The sequence below is a fragment of the Ruditapes philippinarum genome, unplaced genomic scaffold (assembly GCF_026571515.1).
Source record: "Ruditapes philippinarum isolate M1 unplaced genomic scaffold, ASM2657151v2 ctg17870_1_1_1_1, whole genome shotgun sequence".
NCBI lineage: Eukaryota > Metazoa > Mollusca > Bivalvia > Venerida > Veneridae > Ruditapes > Ruditapes philippinarum.
Window position 1 is genome coordinate 6,663 of NW_026867051.1, and position 11,083 is coordinate 17,745.

The 11,083-nt window shown below is 36.3% G+C and overlaps 1 non-coding gene across 1 annotated transcript; it reads left to right on the plus strand.

Annotated features, from left to right (window-relative positions):
- The first annotated feature begins 10,377 nt into the window (after positions 1 to 10,377).
- On the plus strand, positions 10,378 to 10,449 carry Trnaa-ugc (transfer RNA alanine (anticodon UGC)). The gene has a single exon. It is a non-coding gene; the product is annotated as a tRNA-Ala (tRNA).
- The last annotated feature ends 634 nt before the right edge of the window (positions 10,450 to 11,083 follow it).

An 11,083-nucleotide genomic window follows, 5' to 3' on the forward strand; every position in this document is an offset into this window, starting at 1 on the left:
TAGCTAGACGAAGTAGATCGGCTACGCTCCCGCGTAGTATTATCTCTCGGTCGGTTGGCTGTTGACATTGTATCATTGCGTGCACGTGAATCTCGAGTTTGCGTGGGAGGTATGTTTGTCAATATAGGCTTTCCGATGTCAATACGATTGCCTTGCATTATGAGGTTCCATTGGGGAAACATATCCGCTACAACTTTGCCATCCATTATGATTTTGGCAGGGTACACGATGCCAACCTTGCTTTCAGGATACTCTTCCCTTAACTTTTTGTATTTAGGCCATAAGACTTTTCGTGCCTGAACGATTTCCGGAGGAAAGTCACGGTTGATGTTATAGTGCGTATTCTTTAATTTGTTTGCTTTTGATATTATAAAGTCAGTATCTCTAAAATCAAGGAAATATACAATAATAGCCCTCGTAGTGCCCCTTTCATACCTGCCAAGTCTGTGCGCTCTTGGGATCGGAGGACAATCAACAATACCCAGGTAATCCTTCAAGAAATCGGCGATGGCGTTTGCACAATTTTCAAATTTTACTTCTTTTATCCCACCAAATATCAGAATATTCCTCCTATTACGAGCCTCCAGGTCAATAGATTTGTACTCAAGTAATGTTATCCTGTCTTCATGTACAGTCATCTGCTGTTGGATATTACATACTTTGTTTTGTAGCATTAGACATTGGTTAACTTTTTCTCCGACGGCATGCATTTCAGAGTAAAGCATCGATAACTTATCACTCATGGAAAGATTTTCAAAACTCTCAAAATCAGGAATGTTAATATTATGACCACTGTTGCCTCCACTGCTAATTCTATAACGTTTTTTATGATTTGTTACTTTGGCCCATTCTGATTCACCGTTTTGAAAAACATCTTTGACGCCATTTTGGGACTGGTCAAGCACTTGAAATCTATTTTGGGTGGAAAGTACTGGGAATTCATGGCTTTATGACTTTATTGATAAATTTGCCTAGCAAGCAATACAGGTAATTACAAAAAAACACTTTTTTGCTGAAAAATTTGTACACTGTAGAAAATGGCTGACCACCCGCCTCAAAACCGGAACCGGAAAAAATGGCTTGCCGAGCCTGCAACATTTTCAATTTTGCCGTGTTGGGCTTTCTTTAGGGATTCTGTATTTATCTATTTTATGATCACATCCGTGTTATTTGTGCCGTGTGGCGGCTGTAAAAAGTCTCCCCGTACATTTAATCAATGATGTTATATTTTCGATCCTTGAAGATCGTTCAGCACGACATTATTGTTGTGCTTTTGGTATTTTTAGTTTCAACTTTTCGGCATTTTTTAATTGGGTGGTTCCAATATTCCTACTTGAATAATGTTGAATCACCCTTAGGATATGTTGCCTGCTTTTTAAATTTGTCTTTTGACGTCTTATCTGTGATACGCAGGCTTCATAACCTCTGATCCCCTTTCAAAATTCCATTTTATTTAGTTCCGCCCATTGTTTTCTCGTTTAGGGCACACGCTTTTTATTACATGGGGACCATACGCCGCTTTTCATGGAATGGCACGGAAGTGTCACATTGAAGGTTCCATGATAACCGCCGTATGAACACATCTGCGGATGTTTCTAAATTCAAAATTTTACTATTTCATGTTTAAATGTTGAATTCTGCTTAAGCCGGTGCTAGGGGGCGTGGACGGTAACTTGCACTTTCCAGTACCGTCCATGAACAGGCTCAATCAAACCGAGCCTGCAATATTTTCAATTTTGCCGTGTTGGGCTTTCTTTAGGGATTCTGTATTTATCTATTTTATGATCACATCCGTGTTATTTGTGCCGTGTGGCGGCTGTAAAAAGTCTCCCCGTACATTTAATCAATGATGTTATATTTTCGATCCTTGAAGATCGTTCAGCACGACATTATAGTTGTGCTTGTGGTATTTTTAGTTTCAACTTTTCGGCATTTTTTAATTGGGTGGTTCCAATATTCCTACTTGAATAATGTTGAATCAACCTTAGGATATGTTGCCTGCTTTTTAAATTTGTCTTTTGACGTCTTATCTGTGATACGCAGGCTTCATAACCTCTGATCCCCTTTCAAAATTCCATTTTATTTAGTTCCGCCCATTGTTTTCTCGTTTAGGGCACACGCTTTTTATTACATGGGGACCATACGCCGCTTTTCATGGAATGGCACGGAAGTGTCACATTGAAGGTTCCATGATAACCGCCGTATGAACACATCTGCGGATGTTTCTAAATTCAAAATTTTACTATTTCACGTTTAAATGTTGAATTCTGCTTAAGCCGGTGCTAGGGGGCGTGGACGGTAACTTGCACTTTCCAGTACCGTCCATGAACAGGCTCAATCAAACCGAGCCTGCAACATTTTCAATTTTGCCGTGTTGGGCTTTCTTTAGGGATTCTGTATTTATCTATTTTGTTAATTTTGATTGGTTAATCACACCACGTGATAAAACCTGGTTTGTTGATTGGCTAAAAAAATTCCTATAAAAGTCTGTTCCTTAAGTCGTACTAAATTCCGTAAAGGAATATAGAATGAATGCACAAAGACATAAAAAACTTTGTCACCATAAACTTCTATTTATGTTTTGTCCATTTAGAGAAAGTCACAAAAGGTCACACTTGTATGGATGAAGTGAAAACACAACTCTAGTATTTGAATGAAAATAGGGCATTTATTAAATGCCATAAAATATATAGCAACTAAAAAACGTGTTCACAAAAACTTAACTGGGACAAACCCCACCCAGAACGGTTTTTTCCACCCAGTTATGTTTTTGTTTATACAACTTCACGTTTCCTACTACTGCTGCTGCTACTGCTACTGCCTACTTCCCTTACAGGTTATTTTCTGTATTTTATAAATTGAGATATTGTTGTACCATTCGGTCTTTCTCGTAATCATGCAAAACAAATAATAATAGTTGTTATGCGCATCCGCGCAGTCTGATAAGGATCCATGCTGTTCGCTATCAGTTTCTGTACTTGTAATAGGGTTTGTAAGCGAACAGCAAGCTGGTCCGAATCCATGCTGGTCGCAAACCTACTATGCTGGTTTTGTCGTGACGCATCTCAAATAAATACATCCGCCTGAAATATAAAAAGGCTGCTCCCATTCTTTATAAATTGAATGTTACAGGTAAATTTCAATGGATATTTATAGATATTTAAATTATTTGTCTTTCACGTGAAGTAAATTCTATATAAAGCAAAACGTAAAATTATTTTGAATTGACTTATTTACTGACTAAATACCCTTGGATGGGCATACTGTCACTTAAACCGTTACTTTCAATTGTGCAATACGTATAGGATAGATCATGAGTACCAGTTGGATGTGAGATTTATCAACGAGCGAAGGTGAAGATTAAACATGCGTAAACTTTTTTTCTCCGATAATTACATAAGGATATCAAAATATTTCTTATTCAATCTATTTGGCCTTATTGTAGGCAAAAAACAATGCACGAGAAAATAGCATAATTCATGTCTTTCATAAGTTACTGAATACACACTTTTATTAATGACAGATTTCATATTCCATATTTAATTTCTATCACAAAGGTGCAGTCAAAGAATTTAACATTTCTGAGTGTGATAACATTACAATTTCGCAAGCTGAGAAATTTTGTTGTTATTCCTGTTGATTCCTCATTTAAATGATTTAATGACATAACACAGTACACAGCGCTTGAATAAGAAGTCAAGAAGCAAGACTGCTTACCGAAAAATACTCTTAGAAAAAAATTAACTTGCACAAATTTAATCTCGAAAAACACGTTTCATAACATAATACATGTAGCTTAACTTATAGTCCAAATATAGATTTCATGGAAATTTAACTTCCGCGTTCCAAAATGATCTATTGATCGGAACAAGATACTTTGGCTTACATGTTTTACATTTTATTTAGTTTTAAACCCTAATCTGTTTCATAAAAATATCTAAGTTTGTGAAACTGTATTACAGTGACGCTGAAAATTGACATACATATAATTTCTTAAATGGGGACAATATAATCGTTACACAAAATGGCGGAAAGTGGAAGTAAAAAAGGAGAGGATGATGAAGTTCCTGGTCGTGTTAAGGACAATATGTGTCAACCATGTTTAGATAAGGATAAGCAAACTGTAGCTGACAAATTTTGTTCAACTTGTAATGAATTCCAATGTAATGAGTGTTCAAATGTACACAACATGCTCGCCATCTTGAAAAATCATAAATTGGTTAGCGTTAAAGAAGCTGCTGCAAGTGTATCGTTTAAAATGAAGGCATTAGATCTATGTGATGAACATCAACATTCATTTGAATTCTTCTGTGAGGATGAAAAGAAGCTTTGCTGCAGTTCTTGCGCTATTGCTAATCACCGAAAATGCCATAGCGTTGTAGAAATTAAGAAGATCGCTGGGAAAATAACCTCACAAAGTTCTACATTAGGGGAGAAATTGTAGAAAGCTAAGGAAGCTGCTGAGAGTGTTGTGAAACATATTCGCTCTTCAACAGATCAACTTGCTGAAGATGTCAAAGAAATACATGTAAAGATTAGACAAATGCGAGACGAAATTATGAGAATGTTTGACGATTTAGAAGATTCCGTTAACGAAATAGCTGAAACTCTGCAGAGAGAAACATTAAAAAATCTGACGAAGAAGCAAGCACAAAACGAAAAACATTTGGCTGATGTAACATCGTGCTTAGAGATGATTGAAAGTATTTTCAAAAATGGAACTCCAGTACAGAAATTTATAGCAGAACGGAAAATGGAGAGTAACGTCAATACTCTCTGTGGAAACATCGAGGAGGAGTGTCAGAAATTAGAAAAGGTGAACATTTCTTTTCATTTTGACGAAACTTTAAAACTGCCACCATTACCAATTACTGAATATGTTCCAGGACAATTACTTTTAAAGTCCAATCGCCAGGAAGATGTTGATTCTGTTAACATGACGATGAAGTTAACACCAGTTTCTGCTATTGTTTTGAAAAAGACGGGAGATGATTTGGATGTACTGTTATATTCAGGTGTAGATTTTCTACCTGATGGTAGACTGGTGGCTGTGGATAACACAAACAAGAAATGTTTAGTGTACAATGAGAAGCTTGAGAAAGTAGGATCATATCAGCTATCTTACACACCATTATCTGTTGTTGTAGTATCTGAGGAGGAAGTAGCGATAACAAGTGGATAATATAGAATTTCTACATGTTAGTAAATGTAATGAAATAACTTCAAGAAGGACATGTAAAGTGAAAACGAAATATGACTCTATATGTTTAAAAGATGATAGACAGTTTGTAGTAGGGACTTATGATGATCCAAGACCTGTTCGTATTGTATCATTGACAGGAGAGGAGCATGATTTTAGTGTTAACTTTCCAAACAAGACATATCCGGTAGGCACTAGTGATTGTACTTACATAAAGAGCAGCGACAAAGTTGTGATCACAGTTAGATACGAGCATGCTGTCTACATATATGATATCAAGACAGACACGAGAGTCGTAGTGAAAGATGATCAGATACAGGAACCACGTAGTGTAGCAGTTGGTCCGTCTGATACTATCCTGGTGTGTTGTCTTAACACAAACTGTATTGTACAGATATCTCAAAGTGGTCAGATACTATCATCGTACAAGTTAGATATGACATATCCATTTAGAGTTTGTGTCTCACGTGATAAATCATTTCTTGTTGTTATAAATAAGTATTCTGGAAATAAGAAAATGCAGAAATTCAAAATATCATGTTAGTAACACAATCTTCAGTTTTACATAGAAGATTTACACACCCATTCAAAGTAATTAAAAAATGACACAAGAATTTATCGGTTGCATATGATGGATGGATCAAGGAATACTACTAATGTTCTAGCACCAATGTAGCTGTTCGTAACAGAAAAGACATTCAAATGAAACAATGTGCTGAGAAAAAGCGTGCTAATCAAAATGTAGTTTATTTCTGCTATAACAGACAAACTCAACATCGGTAACGCCAGGAGCCTATTCAATAGCAATAATTTCAATTCATATATTTATTTCATTTTAGGCACATTTGTGTTAAATTCAAAATTAATCATTTAATCGTCACATTGATATACAGACTTAATCAAACCGAGTCTGCAGTTTTCATGTTATTTTATTATGATTTATGTTTCCGAAGGATCACCCTTCCTCTAATTTTGTATTTTCTTAGCACGGCTTATATGTAAAGCAGTTATGTTCTGTGCCATATTTATCTTCTGATTTTAATCATCACATAATGTTAAATTTTTACTCATATATGAATTTGTAAATATAAATTTTCCGAAGATCTTTTTTGTTCAAATACATGTATAAGCGATATAATGTAACTACGTTCTTTTCATACCTTTAACCCTTATATCCTGCCTGACCCGGAAGTGATTAGCCTTTGCTACCAGTATACAGCCAAGCCAACATGTACATTCGAGCTGTCTGATCAGCTTTTTTCTATTCTAATATTAAATCTTATACACTTCAAATGGAATGGCAAAATTAAAAAGGTTCAGGATAAATAATAAGAAAGTTGATAAGATAAAGTTAACATCAGTTTTTGGTTTCAGTTGTCTTTTCGGTGATAAGATATATCATAATAATTATTATAGATATGTATAAATTTATTGTTTATCATTACATGGAAAATGTATATATTTTACTTTGTCTTATGATATATGTTATATCATGCTCATCAGTATGAATAAATATAACTAACCGGAGATAAAGTATTTGACTTTTATCATTGCATTGCTTTATCTTAATGTCATGCATATTCCTCACGTTTTAAAGTGTAAATAAGATACGACTGATACTCATAAAGTGACATTATGCCCATCAATGGGTATAGAGAAATGAACCTGTGAAAGTTGAAATAAATTTACATTTGCCATAATTTCTTTCAGATTGGTAATTTACTTCGTAATTTACTTATAAAGTCCTACGTAGGAGACAAAAAAGCCTAATTTTAAAAATCTGCATGATTTTCAATTCAACAGAAAACGCAATATCGTACCGATGTCAATCCGATATACAAAATAGTTGCATTGATAGGTCATGTAGGCCCGACGCAGACCCGATATATCTTTTTTGATGTAACACGAAATGTGGTTCTAGTAATTGAAATCATATACAGGACAATTTATTCACATTATTAAGTAAACAATGCCATTGTAATTAGAATTTTTCAAAATACTCAATTTGTCGGCACTGTAGCGGCCCGACGTCGGCCAATAGTCGGTATATTTTGCCGACATGCCGACATTAATCCTATATCGACCCGATATAGTCATGCTGGCTGGGTTATAACTCCTACGTAAGACTTTCTAACTCCTACGTAGGACTTTCTAACTCCTACGTAGGACTTTATAACTCCTACGTAGGACTTTGTTAGTCCTGCGTAGGACTTTGTTACTCCTACATAGGAGATAAAAAAAAGCCTAATTAGGAGTTTATAACTCCTACGTAGGACTTTATAGCTCCTACATAGAGGGACACTTAAAAAGTCCTACGTAGGGCTTTTAAACTCCTACGTAGGACTTTAAAACTCCTAATTAGGGTTTTATATCTCCTACGTAGGAGTTATAAAGTCCAACGTAGGAGTTACAAAGTTCTACGTAGAAGTTATAAACTCCTAATTAGGATTTTATATCTCCTACGTTGGACTTATAAAGTCCTACGTAGAACTTATTAAGTCCTACTTAGGAGTTGTTTTTTTTATGGAAAATGTTAAATTGTCACCAGGACGCTTCCGTAGAATGAACCATTGGTCGTACGTAGGAGTTATAAAGTCCTACGTAGGAGTTATAAAGTCCTACGTAGGAGTTATAAAGTCCTACGTAGGAGTTATAAACTCCTAATTAGGTTTTTATATCTCCTACCTAGGAGTTATAAAGTCCTGCGTAGGAGTTACAAAGTCCTACGTAGGAGTTATAAACTCCTAATTAGGCTTTTTTATCTCCTACGTAGTACATGTACTTACAAAGTCCTACGTAGAACTTATTAAGTCCTACTTAGGAGTTTTTTTTATAGAAAATGTTAAATTGGCACCAGGACGCTTCCGTAGAATGAACCATTGGTCGTAATGTTAAGTAACGTAAATGATATTTTCCGATTTTTCCTTTTACCGATTTGTTCACTTCGATGCTTATTTTTCGTTTAAGTTAAGTCGTATTTGAGGCGGGGCATACGCATAACATTTTTTGTAGACTGATTCTAATGATCTTAAAATACGATGCATTAGCTTCAATTTGATACGCAAAAATGGATGCCGCCAGCAATCATTCTCAACACTGTGGAGAGGTCTAATGACCTCTCCAATAAAGCCCTTATCTCTATATAAAATTTATATAGAGATAAGGGCTATATCACTAGTATACGTATATTTTGTGATGTATTGATTAAATTTCAAGTTCCTATGGTTGTATATGGCAAGATGCCCCCATTTTGACAAATAATGTTCTTACTATTTATAAAGTATAACAATAATCTATCTAAGAACATCTTCAGAAACATCATCATTTAAAATCATTATCATCAGTACATCATCATAATCATCATCATCAGCATCTTTAGTAATTTAAACTTACCAGCATCATCATTGTCTGAAAGTCATCATCAGTGTATCAATGCTTATTCATCTTTATAATTATAGTCATCAGCTCATCATCGCCATCGGGGGTAGAGCGTTCGTTTTGCATGTGAAAGGCTCCAGGTTCGATCCCCCGGCATCTCCATATTTTTAACGTCCTATTTAACATTTTACCTACATATATAATTGCTATTTCTTATAAAATCCTCAGTCAAATCTGTGTAAATCTGCGCTTTTTAACCGTTTTATATTTAACAAAACAAAAAATGAACTAAAATAGGCTACTGAATACAAATGTTTATTCTTTTAATATTGAAAGTTTCATAAAAATTTATTCCTTATCTAATGAAATATCTTCTTTTTTATCATCGTTATCTAAGTACGGTGGCACAAAGGTGACATGTGTGTGCTTTTATTTATCTCGTGGCCACGAGATACTATGTCGTGTTCACGAGTTACTAAGTCGTGGCCACGAGATAGCTATGTCGTGGCCACGAGATACTATGTCGTGGCCACGAGTTACTAAGTCGTGGCCACGAGATAGCTTAGTCGTAGCCACGAGTTGCTAAGTCGTGGCCACGAGATAGCTCAGTCGTGGCCACGAGATAATTAACCAATCAGAATACACAATAAAAGGTAAAGGTCTTATTTATAATAGTGTCACCTCTACAGCCATTTCTGACTTATGAGACACCTTTTGCTTGCATACCATGTACCTCCCAACTCCTACCACTATGCCAGGCGCCAGGCGGATAGAAATCGGTAACCATTCGTTTTAACTACCTCGCGACTCACGAAGCGGCCATTTCGGAATGAGTCACACGAGAAACATTCATCCTGAAATTAAGGCTCCCCGTGGGACTCGAACCTTCGACCTCGATCCGAAGGCGGACGCCTTAACCACTAGGTCAACGGTACCGGTACCGTCACCTTCCAAGGCCCATCAGACATTCATTTTGACTATAGCTCTTTGTTGGGACAATTTTGTGATCGAATTGGTCAGTTTGTACGTACTAAGGCCAATACGATAACATGAGAAGGAATAAGTCCTGGTTTATTTTATTTGGAAGGGACATTGCCCATGGACAGTAGATAGTCTATAAGGTAAATTCTTGTCTGATGAATAATTTAAAAGGGATAAGCCATGGTTTATATAACCCAGGATGATCATTGCACCTGATCAGTAGATGACATCTAATAATTTCGAGGTCATTGGGTCAAAAATCAGGGTCATAGTGACGCTAAATGTAAAATTAACTTAACGACCAGTTAATAAATTGTACAAATGACACTTTTACAGGCTGGTGAAGTAGGGACATCATTGTACTATAGCACATGTCTAGTTAATTAGGGAAATTCATATAAATGGTGTAATCTGATTGATTATTTATCTCGTGGCCACGACTTATCTATCTCGTGGCCACGACTTAGTAACTCGTGGCCACGACATAGTATCTCGTGGCCACGACTTAGCTATCTCGTGGCCACGACTTAGTAACTCGTGACCACGACATAGTATCTCGTGGCCACGGCTTAGCTATCTCGTGGCCACGACTTAGTAACTCGTGGCTACGACATAGTATCTCGTGGCCACGACTTAGCTATCTCGTGGCCGCGACTTAGTAACTCGTGGCCACGACATAGTAACTCGTGGCCACGACATAGTATCTCGTGGCCACGTCTTAGCTATCCCGTGACCACGACTTAGTAACTTGTGGCCACGACATCAATAAAAACACACACATGTCACCTTTGTGCCACCGTATCTAACAGTATAGAAATGGGGATGTGGCTCAGTGGTAGAGCGTTCGCTTTGCATGTGAAAGGCCCCGGGTTCGATCCCCGGCATCTCCATATTTTTATCAAAACGTTTTTTTATGTAATGATTCGCGTTCAATTTACGTTTACATTTTAGTTTACTGTTTGAAAGAAGACATTATATCAATAATAATATAGAAACGGTATCACTCTATCTTTAATTTAATTCAACTTGTATCATTTTGCGAGTGCTGGATGTAGATGCATTTAATTGTGTGGAAAATTGTCTGAACTCAAAATATGCATCGGTTTTATTCCTTTTTGTTCAATATACTGCAGTGTGGACGCCCTGTTACGTCGCATATAGCCTTCAACAAATATAGCTCTCCGAAGAGCTTTATCTGTCCATACCTTACTACAATTGCACGTGATATAGCTCCCAACAAAGAGGAGTTGTATACCGCAAGATTACCCCATTTTGACAAATAAAGCTCTCCCTATACAATAATGTCAATTATAAAGTTTAACAATAATCTATCTAAGAACATCATCATCATAATTATCATCATAATCATCAACACATCATCATCAGAACACCGGCATAAGTATTTAAAACCAATTATCATTATCACCGTCTGTAAGTCATCATCAGCAGTACATCATCAGTGCATCAATCCTTATTCATCATCATCATATCATCATTTTCTTCGGTACATCAACACCATCGGGA